Here is a 10,542-nt window from a genome sequence, read left to right as displayed (position 1 = left end):
ACACAACTAAAACCATAGTCCTTATTTTCTGTGTTTGAAAGCATTCAGTTTTTCTTCCCAATAATCTCTTGGTTTCATGTCTATACATTTTTATTATTAGTACCATGGCAGCTCTTTTTCAACTACATTTTGAGAAATAAGATTTCCTCATTGATAATCTCAAACCTTCAGAGCAAACCATGAGTTCCCAACCAAAGAGCTCTTCCCATGTCAGCACAAGATGCACAATTTTGAAATGCAACAAAGGTAAGGAGAGGTATATAAATTCCTTTGAAGGAAAATAACTCCCTAAAATATGACTATCAAATGCAGAAGTGCTAACATTTGTCAAAGCTGAACAGATCTTCACCTCCTAGGACTGTTGTGATAGAAGCATCAGAGCAGGTGGAAGAATATGCAGAAGGCAAGGAATAAAAACTCTCTCTGACAAACAGAGGCAGAAGCCCTGGAGAGGGAATGGGCCAAGAAGGATACAAATACAAATTGTGATCCTTCATTAAAATAATCATCAAATCAGAAGTGCTATGACCTGGTAGGTAAAAGCTTTAGCTTATAAGCTGGGAGGAGTGACCACTAGGGTTTGAAATGTCCCTTGGTGATGAAGAAGCAGGTGAGCAAAGATGGTGCATTTACCCTGTGCACACTCTTGAGGCTTCACCATCATTGCTCCTCTGTTTCATTCATCCCCTGGCTGAGTTGGGAGCACCAAGATGGAGATCTGTTCCAGGGCAAAATTGCCTTTAGGCTTTAAGGATTCTGGTCCACCCTGCTTGGCTCCTGCAGTCCCCTGAGAATCGGGGCAGGGGAGCAGGTGGGCAGCTCTGCTGCTCCCCTCAGTGCCACAGCCACCCCAGCTGGATCATGGGGAGCAATTTGGTGAGTTTTGCATCCAAAGCAGGGGGCGAAGTAAAAAATTTTCTCTTTCTCTCTGATGTTCTCAGACCAGTATGACAATGACACAAAATTAATAGAAAATCAATAAAAAGTCTCTTTTAATAATTAAATAAATAAAACAGTGCAACAGTGAAACACACAGATTTTTGGAAGTCTTTCATCACAGTGTGTCATTCCTTTATTGAATTCAAAACCACCCACTAGAGAATTTGAATGAAAATCACTGAAAATATAAAAGCTCCAGAAGCATGTCTGATTGAGAGAGGTGGACAACAAACAGACCATAAAGCTGCACACAGTCGCCATAGCGACGGGGCTTCCAAAAGGACGCAGGGGAGCCTCAGCCTTCAGGAGCATCACCAACCCCCACCACACCAGGAGAAGCAGGAGCATCCCGAAAGTGAGGTTGGGAGTTGTCCTTCAAAGGGAGGATGTCCCTTCAGGGAGCCAGGTAGGAGACTGTGCAGACAGAGTCCTTCCTGCTGGCCACCTTGCTAAAAGAATCACTGAGCAGATGTGGAGAGCTTGGGATCTTGGGAAGATACCTTCAGAAACATGGCCTTAGGACAGCAATTGAGTTGTCTGGGCTTACCTCAAGCAGTAGGGATGGGAGGTGATCTCAGTGTCTTTAGCAGCCCAAGTTTCTATTTGAGACTGAGCCCTGAAGAACTTAAAAAAAATAAATACATTAAAAACCAACAGAGGCCAGAAATCAACCAGCCTGGCTCCAAAAAATCTTCCCTGTCATGTACTGATGAAAAAAGAGCACTGAACACTTCTGACTCCAGCATGGGGCACCGTTCACAGAAGACTTAATCTTACAGGGTAAAAACAAGATGAGTAAGGGAAAGGGTTGCTCTGCCACCCAATAAATAGCAAAAGCTATTGATAAATACTTTCAATAAAGTCAAAGTCCTTAATACTTTTTTTATTATCAGCCTACAGTGAATAAACTGCTGCCAAATAGGCAGCCAAGAAAGGGAATGAGATGCAATCCTGAAAGAAAACAGTGATTAGGGAGCACACAGATGAGGTAAATGTTTTCAATTTCGTTGTGCAGGAGCAATTTCACCCAGCACTAATTGACAGTAGTGGTTGATTTGGGGAGTTAGTGATGGATATGCCAGGACCCCCCAAGTTCAAAAAGGCCAAAGAAGTTCCTTATGAAGAGAAAAGGGAAGACAAGAAAAGCCAAGGGAATCATAGACCAGTCAGCCTAGCTGTAACTCTTCAGAACAAATAATGAATTTATTTGTAAACATCCAGGAGATGACAAAGAGATGAGAAGCCAACTTGGATTAGTCAAGACCAAGCCATACCACACCAAGCAGCTTTCCTCCCAAAGCAGACTAACAGCAGAAGCTCCAGAGGTGCAGCAGCTCAGCTCTGGGCAGGCTGTGGCCCAGTCTCATGCAAGGTCCTGCGAAACCAGGCAGAAAAACACACTTGATAAAATTAGAGGAGGGCTAGTGGCAAAGCCCTGGGCTGATATGGACTTTATAAGTAATTCATTTTCCAAATGAAAGGGTGGACCAAGTGAGAGTGAGCCGGGATCTGTCCTGGTCACAGGCCTGTACATGGCTTTCATGCAAATTATTTGCCTGAAAAATCAGATTGATTAAACCTGCAGATGACCCGAAGCAGTGTCATGTTGCAAGTAACAAAGATAACTCTCCCTAAAAATAATATGAAAGAGGCTTTATAAAACAAAATAAGATATTCAAATTTCAGCTATGCTTACTAAAGCATCTTGAAAGACTGAATACACATATAGATGAGATCAGTCAAAATCCTTAGCTACATATCACCCTAAATCAGGAAATTACTTTCTATCAGAGCACTGTGCACAGCTCACCCCCTGATTTGTGCTGTCTCTGCAAAAGGAGAACCAGGGCATCTTTTATTTTGCATTTTAATTTTTTATTTTTAAGGCCCACATATTGCCTCAGGCATGCTATAACTCACATTGGTGACAGAGAAATGTGAAAAACCTTCCACCACATTACCTGCAAGCCTGAGGCCTCCATGAACTGGGAATTCAAATACATTTGGACCCTTGCTTGGACTGGACATTGTGGAATGAGAATATACCCAAAGTAGAGTCAATACTGAGAAAATTTTAATGGTCAAACAGTAATTATTGTAACCGTGTTTTGTAGGTTTAGAAAGAACCCATAAGAGTAAGGGAAAAAAATTCCCCAAGTTAGCATCCCAAGTTTTTTCCATTAATAAATTCACAATATTTTAACTGTAGGAGGAACTAGCACAAGGAAACTGTACCAAGGAGAAAGTGTGCTAAGCAGGACACCAGGTATTCTTCTGAAAGCGGGGAGACTTCCACTGACAGCATGTGATACTCCCTTTACCTCTGCTGCAAGACAAACTTCCACCTTAACTGGCAAGGCTTCCTCCCACACATCTGCATTTTATATTACAGATATGTGATCAAAACTGACCAGGCAAAATCAAAGGTCACTTGCTGGTGGGACTTCCTGACACAGCTCATGCGGGACCTGGATGACAGATACCATCCAAAAAGCACCAGGGCTCACAACTGACCTGACAGCCCTACAATGTGAACCCAAGGCTGATTTAAGGAGAAGTTATACCTGTACCAATGATAATGATAAGAGAAACATCATCCACTACCCAAAAATAAAAACATGAACATGCTGCTTTGGTCTGGATAACGCACACAGAGGAAGATGAGCTAGACTTGAGGGAAGGCTCTCACGGGGCTGGGCAGGCTGCAGCCTGCTCTGGGGCCATGTCAGACTCCAGGCTGTGTGCCCAGAGCAAGCCTTCAGTGCTGTGCTTGGTGTAATGAAGAAATACGCATGCGAATTAAACCCTTCAAGGAATGATGAAATTACACTGTTTGTTTTTACCTTTGTTTTAATTAATCAATTCCATCTCTTCTTGCTTTTCTGTTGGTATGAATGGGTGACCAGGTGTGCTTGCGTGAAAAATACCCTTGGAGGAACACTAAAACAAAGTAGTAAATTAGTTAAGATGGCAGGTTTTGGAGCTGAAAACAAGATTATTCAGAAGTATCCGGGCTTACCTAACCACCCCTTCTGCTTCGGCAGTGGAGAAAAACTGGGCCACTTGTGAAACAGGATGTATATATAGACAATAAATGTTAATACATATTTAAGTAAAATTAAGGTTTAAGAAGGACGTGTTAAAGGAAAGTTACCACGATGATGCCTGTGACGTTACATCCCCAAACACAGTGAAAACAAGATTACCATATGACCTGGGTCATACAGCTTGGCAAAAAATCCGAAGACTGGAGATCCCCCTTTGAAGCAGGAGAGATAACTCCTTCAATATCCTTATGTCTTTCAAAGGCCTATGTTCTTCACTGCTGGAAAGCTCACTGGGGTTTTAGCCTGAAAAGACTCTGCCTCCTCCTTGAAATCTTCCTAGACGAGATTAAAATCTAAGTAATTCCTTCAGTGGCGACCTCACAAGTCACTTTGATAGATATACAACCTGTTGGTCAGCCACTTGAATCTACTGATTTATTGATTTGATCTTAATCGTGATCTCAATGTGATCACTTAATTGATCTGCCTTAATGCTTAATTAGCTTAGTAGAAATAATGAATTAATCTACTGATATCCTTGCTCAGGTGTTCCTTCATGTGATCATCCTTTTTAATCACCTCTGCAGGGAATGTACAAGGTAGGTTTATGCTATTAAATAGTCACTGAGGTCACAAACCTGAGGGCAGGAGTAAATTTGGGTAGGGCATATGCCAGCAGCTCAGCTCTGCATCTCTCCAGCCAGCACCTCATACACCCTGTGAACAAACTCATCTCCAGGCATGCTTGGTCTCCCAAAGATCTTGCTGCATTGCTGAATGAAGGGCAAGGAAGGCTTTGTCTCAGAAGCAGTCAAACATTTCAAGGATGTGTTTCTCCACAGTTCACAACCAAAGAGGAGCAGATAGGGCATCCTGGGGCCCACAGTGGATGATTTATCCTCCCTTAGCCTTCACTCACGAGCACAGAAAGCTCTGACTCTTAAAGTCCTTAGGGAAAAAGTTGTGACTGAATTAAACTGAAAGAGAAAGCAAGATTTTGAACTGTAAGATTTTGAACAATACAGAACTGGGGCGACAAGCATCCCATACTGCTCTTTATTTTTTGCATTGTCACAGTTCTTGGATACCCGAAGAGATCACACACTCCTGAGGAATAGGTAACACACAAAAACCAAGTCTCAACAGACTTTTATGTGAGGTGGATGGGTGGTGGAAGGAAATGAACAGCTGAAATCACACAAAATCACTTGGTATTTACACCTAGATGTTTAAAATTTGAGCAGAAGAGCTGAGACTTCATGCTTGTCACACAATGAGAGAACAGAGAAGGAACTGGGCTGGTGCCCATGGAGTAACCCACTATCAGAGCATGAGTTCCTACTCCCAGTGCCCAGGCAACTCTTTTCAGGATTGATGCTTTCAAATTCAGGTAGGTCAAATGCATAACCACAACAGAATAAGCAGAAAAAGAAGGAGGGGAAAAAAGAAAAAAAAAAGGAGAGAAAAAAGCTCATATTACCAACTCTGAGTGGGTAAGGGATGCAGCTTTCCTTACCATTCAGTTAGCTAATTTTGTTCTTTACAAATATTGCTGTTAGCTTTGTGAGAAAGTCAGGAGACATCATCTGAACTGGCTTAGAAATTATAAACAGGCATTTCAATTTTTATTTAAACTGGAGAAGCTGCTAGAGGCCTGTTTTGAAGCCAGTTTAAGCCCATGGAAGGATTTAATCGGGCTTTGTTTGCAGGCGTGGCAGCAACCTCTTTTAAAGTAATTCCTCTGCTTATAATCAAGCCTTGCCCCCGTCAGATTTTAACCACTTCTTCCTAGGTTAGGCACGGGGATGGGCTGGGGACGGTCCCTGCTGCAGTCGCATACCACTCGTGTGGTGCTGGCGTTCGAAGCCAGGCTGCTTCACTGTTTCCACTGCCGACTGTTTGCAAACGCAGGAGAGGAGCTGGGAATGAACAGAGCAATGCAGAGTCGGGGAGGGAGGGGTTTGGTGGCTGGGCTGGAGTTAGTCACCGCAGACTTCCATTTCCAGATCGTGAGGAAGGACTCAAGCCATTTTAGGCATTTTCTTGGACTTCCTTCTCTGCTTTTAATTGAAATACCCAGGAGGGATGGAGGAATCCACAGGCCTATTTTGCACTGATGTGGGATACTTCTGTGCAAGCACAGACGTGCTCCCCCTTCGTATTGTAGAGTCAGACCACTGTTGTTAGTCCTTGGCTCGGTTCCTTTGCATGGCAACAGGGAATCTTCCACACGTCTCACCTTCTGGAAGCTGATGCGCTCCTGTGTGGAAGATGCTCACTGTGGTGAAAATAATTTTTAAAGAATTTTCTTGCAGGAGCTAACTATGCTGGGATGGCTTGAATATTCAAAATAAAACACATTTAATTCTGATACCTCTGAGGTATATAAATATACATATACATTTATCCATATGTATCTGTAAGAGGCACAGATAGGAAGACATATGAACCAGCAAATTGCAAAATCAAAAGAGGCTTTGAACACCCCTGTTCCTTTTCAGCAGGAGCTCAGATGCCTACATCTAGCAGAGTAAACAAGAAAAAGCCCTGCATAGCTGCCAAGACAACTGACACATCCAGCTGCCACGCTTCACTATGCCTCTCGCTCCGGTGGTGTAAGTTTTGCATCTCCCCTTGTCCAGCAGCACTGTCCTTTTTGCCAGAGCAGCTGCTTGGGACATCACCCCCAGGATGTCCCAGGGGAGGCAGGCAGCAGGCATGCTAGGAGCACATCCAGCATGGCCAGGCAAAGTCCCCTCTGTCCGTTCCCACATGGGGCCAGTGCTCACTGCGCAGGGCAGCAGCAGCAGCAGCAAATGGGATTTTTTGTTAGGTTGATGTTACAAAGCTTTTTTTCTCCAGTTGAGACAAAAGACTCTTCTCTATCCAGGGGAGCTCAGTGTCCTGATCACCCAGAGAAGCTTCTCCTGGGCTTGGTGCTTGGTCTAGCAGCACCGTGCAAATGCCCATGGCCAAGCCCCTTCACACGGGGACCAAACATCTGCACAAAATACCTATTTATCACATGGTGAAAGAATCAATATTTCTGGCCTTTTGTGATACTGATTGTGCACCTCCAGCTTTGTGTTTTGCTTTCTTGAAGCTGATTCTTAATTAGCAACAAAATTGCAGTCACAGAAACACTGAGGACAGAGGAGTAACATCAACCTTGAAATTGTTACTTTTCCGACCACTAGAAAAGCTCTCTACCTTCCCCTAAAAGCTACTTGGATGTTTCTTCAATTCTAAAGAATGATAAACAAGTCCTTGCTGACAGAGTATCATGACAACCTTGACCTTCCTTTCCCATTGGGGCCTGTTGGTGTGTGAAATGATGACCAGTCCAGCCATCTCAAAAGGTTTTAGTTTTACTCCCAGGTGGTTGCACATTTATTTTGGTGTCTGTGCTGGACTGGGTGACTGGCCCTTTCCTGACACCCCACTGATGTGGTTTGTGACCACCTCCATGGAATTTGGAGCATCCTGAATGCACTGAATCTGGAGCATCCTGTACACCCTTCTCCCATGTCTGTCCTGCAATCAGGAAGGCATCTGAGATGGCAAAAGAGGTTGGACTAAGTATCACAAATCAGCCCATAAACCTCTGCTCTACTAAAATGATCTCTCCAGGGCTTGAGGCAATGTAGGAGCACAAGGAGAAAAAGTGTGCTGCTGGGGTGCCTGCCACAGCTTCTGCGTTCTGGCTGCTCTCTTGGTGCCTTTTAACAGCAGTGCACCATCAGGGGTGATGCTCCCTTCTCCAAGGCTTCCAGGCGTCACATGAGGGACAGACAGGGAATGAGAATTGAATGTCTGGTATTGCTTGATGTCAGCATCCCTTGCTACAAGAGACCAAAGTTAAAAAAAACCTCATAGGTAATGAAATGTGAGGGTTCACAAGGAAACTTTTGGGAAGAAAAGTGATAAGTCTGTATAAATTAGGAAGGTAGGGAACTGAGGATTAACCCTATTGTTTTACACACAGTGGTGGCATCATAATCAATTGTATTCTGGTGTTTGTGGTTAATAATTGACTTCTACTTGCATGAAGAAGGAAAGAATTCCTGCCAAAAAGCCAAGAATGTACAAGATCTTTTTAGAGAAAAGCATCAAAAGAAAAAAGAAAAAAAAAAAAACAATCAGACCTATATTTCCTGTGGATTTTTTTTTCTTACATGGCAGCTGCAAAATCAGCTCAGTTTATGTTAACTAAGCATATTATCCTGTGAGCAACAGGGTCCCATTAGCTCTGTCAGAAGGCCAATAGCCTCTATACTAAAAACCTCTTGATTCAGTACATTTCCCTGTCACAGAATAAATTTCTGCTTGACCCCATTGAAGAAATCACTTTAAATCTTGAAACATAAAAACTGTTACAGCAGGAAAAAAAAAAGTTACCTTTTCCCTCTTGTTGCAGTTTGATTGCAGACATCAAACACCATGTTGCAGTTCAGCATATAGAAGAATGTTTTAGCAAGTAAAAAAAAAAAAAAAGAAATACTGAGGAAAAAAAAACCAAGAAAGGAAGGGACTGTATGGCAGTAATAAATGTATTCTGCTCTTTATAAACACATGTGTGGAGTGGATTTGTGTTTGTGGGACAATTCAGGAAACAAATGAAAAGATAAGTTTTGGGTTTAAACTCAGCAGATTTCAAAGTGCATTGTTTATACCCTCTGCAGTGCAATAAAGCTTATCAAGAACTTTTCCATTGGATACAAGAGTCAAAAGAAGTAAGAGGAATGTGAACAGTATGCTTCCTTTGGGTTGCTACAATATCTGTAATTCTTTCAGCACAGATTTCCCGTGTTAGCTTAAGCTCTGTCTCACAACGATCATTTTTAGCAGATAATCGTAAATACTTTGCTGAGCTGAATGAGTTGTTCAGAAATTTGCCACCATTTCACTCTCCACAAGCTCAAAGCATGTGGCAAGTTCAAGGGCCCTTAATTAAAAATATAATACTTTCATTCTAGAAGCTCTTGCTTGCATCCTGGTAATACTCTGGGATAAATCAACTGCTGATGTAAATGCAATTAATTTCAGGGTAATTTCATTTAGAAGAAACAAGAGTACTACATTTTTATTTAATGATTTGAGTGTGCTTTTTGTAAGGAGGAGTAAGATCACCTCCCCCTTACAGAGGGGAGAGCTGAGCCTGGGAAGTGAGAGGCAGAGATTTGACCAGCCGGTGGTAAAAGCTGGGAGAGCATGCAAGCCTCTCACTCTGATCCACATTTGCGCTTACAGCATGAACCAGGACATGGAAACGACACACAAAGTACCACACATTTCAAGCACGAGATTTGGCTCTAGATCACCAGACCTCAAAGCTGCAATATTTCCTAGGCAGAATGTGCTTCTACCCCTCTCTTAAATTGAGAGGTCAATTTTTGTCTTCTTTTCCTATTTTGCTCTTGTAAGGGAAGACAGTATGGCATGTTTGTTAGAACTATAATGTTGCATTTACTAATTAAATAAAATGGGGTTTTTGGGAGAACTTCTTTTAAGCAAAACCATGTGTTCCAGGGAGGAAACATTCTTCTGGTAAACAGCTGAGCCCTTAACATTTAGCAACATAACTCTGTGTTTGCAGCTATTGAAAACTGTGTGACCGAGGAAGCCTGTTTTTCTGAGACCGAGGACTGAAAGCATTTTGCTTGCTGTCAGAACGCCAGCCCTTTCTTTTATGTATACGCTAAAAGCAAGAAAGAACCAACTATTGGATGGTTGCTTCTTATGGTTTTAATAAAATTTGTCTCATATCAAACCGCTGCTGGGTTTTTATGTTGATGCTGCGCTGAGCAATGCTCTCTGCTCTGGCACAGCTGGCTCTTGCTTTCCAGAAATATAGCTGCACCCTGGCATTACTTGCAAAAATTGCAGCCTTGAATCATTTCCTCATCCCTCTGACCTGTGCCAGGAAGGACCCTCCATGCACAGATCTCCTCGCTGGTGCAAAGAAAGGGGTCATTCCTCCTCCCTCCCCAGCTGCTGTGTGAGCAGAGCTGTGGTGACAGGAGGTAGCTAGGGAACAGAAGTTACCTGCCAGACATGAACAGCAGCCCTGGAAAGCTCAGGGAAAAAAAGATAATAGAGCTGGAAACTGCAAGCTCAGAAACAGGACTGAGAGAACGGGAGTGCCCTGTACCTGGCTCCTGCTTTCCATTTCAAGAGTCCACATCTTTCAGAGACACTTGAAGGACCACAGGGCTGTGGGCCAAATCCTGCTGAGGGGGAGCAGGGAAGTTTTAGTCAGTATAAGTGATTTTCTGAGCAGCATTAGGGAGCAGGGGAGGCTGGCTGGGTCACTTTGAGATCTTACACTGCTTCTCCATCCAGCAGCTGGAAGGGGAAGGCCACAGTCCCAGCTCCCTCTGGACCAATGGAGATGATTATTCCTCTGCCTGCTCATGTCACTGAAGCTGGGATGCTGAGCTCTGGGCATCACACTGACCTTTGCAGTACAAAGGGATCTTATCTTGTTCTTTGTAGCCCTCAAAGCAGCTGGGCATGCTTACAAATTTCAGTAACTACCAGCTAAGGCCAAACAAGA

The 10,542-nt window shown here is 43.2% G+C and overlaps 1 long non-coding RNA gene across 1 annotated transcript; it reads right to left on the bottom strand.

Annotated features, from left to right (window-relative positions):
• Nucleotides 1-10,210, bottom strand: LOC119708887. Its single transcript, XR_005259236.1, has 5 exons — nt 8,385-10,210; nt 5,503-6,264; nt 4,625-4,963; nt 3,783-3,879; nt 1-1,563 (listed from the first exon to the last, which is right to left on the bottom strand). It is a non-coding gene; the product is annotated as an uncharacterized LOC119708887 (long non-coding RNA).
• Nucleotides 10,211-10,542: the final 332 nt, after the last annotated feature.

The sequence above is a fragment of the Motacilla alba genome, chromosome 1A, assembly GCF_015832195.1.
Source record: "Motacilla alba alba isolate MOTALB_02 chromosome 1A, Motacilla_alba_V1.0_pri, whole genome shotgun sequence".
Classification (NCBI taxonomy): Eukaryota; Metazoa; Chordata; class Aves; order Passeriformes; family Motacillidae; genus Motacilla; species Motacilla alba.
The sequence above is the reverse complement of the archived record's forward strand: the minus strand, read 5'-3'. Positions and strand labels throughout refer to the sequence as shown.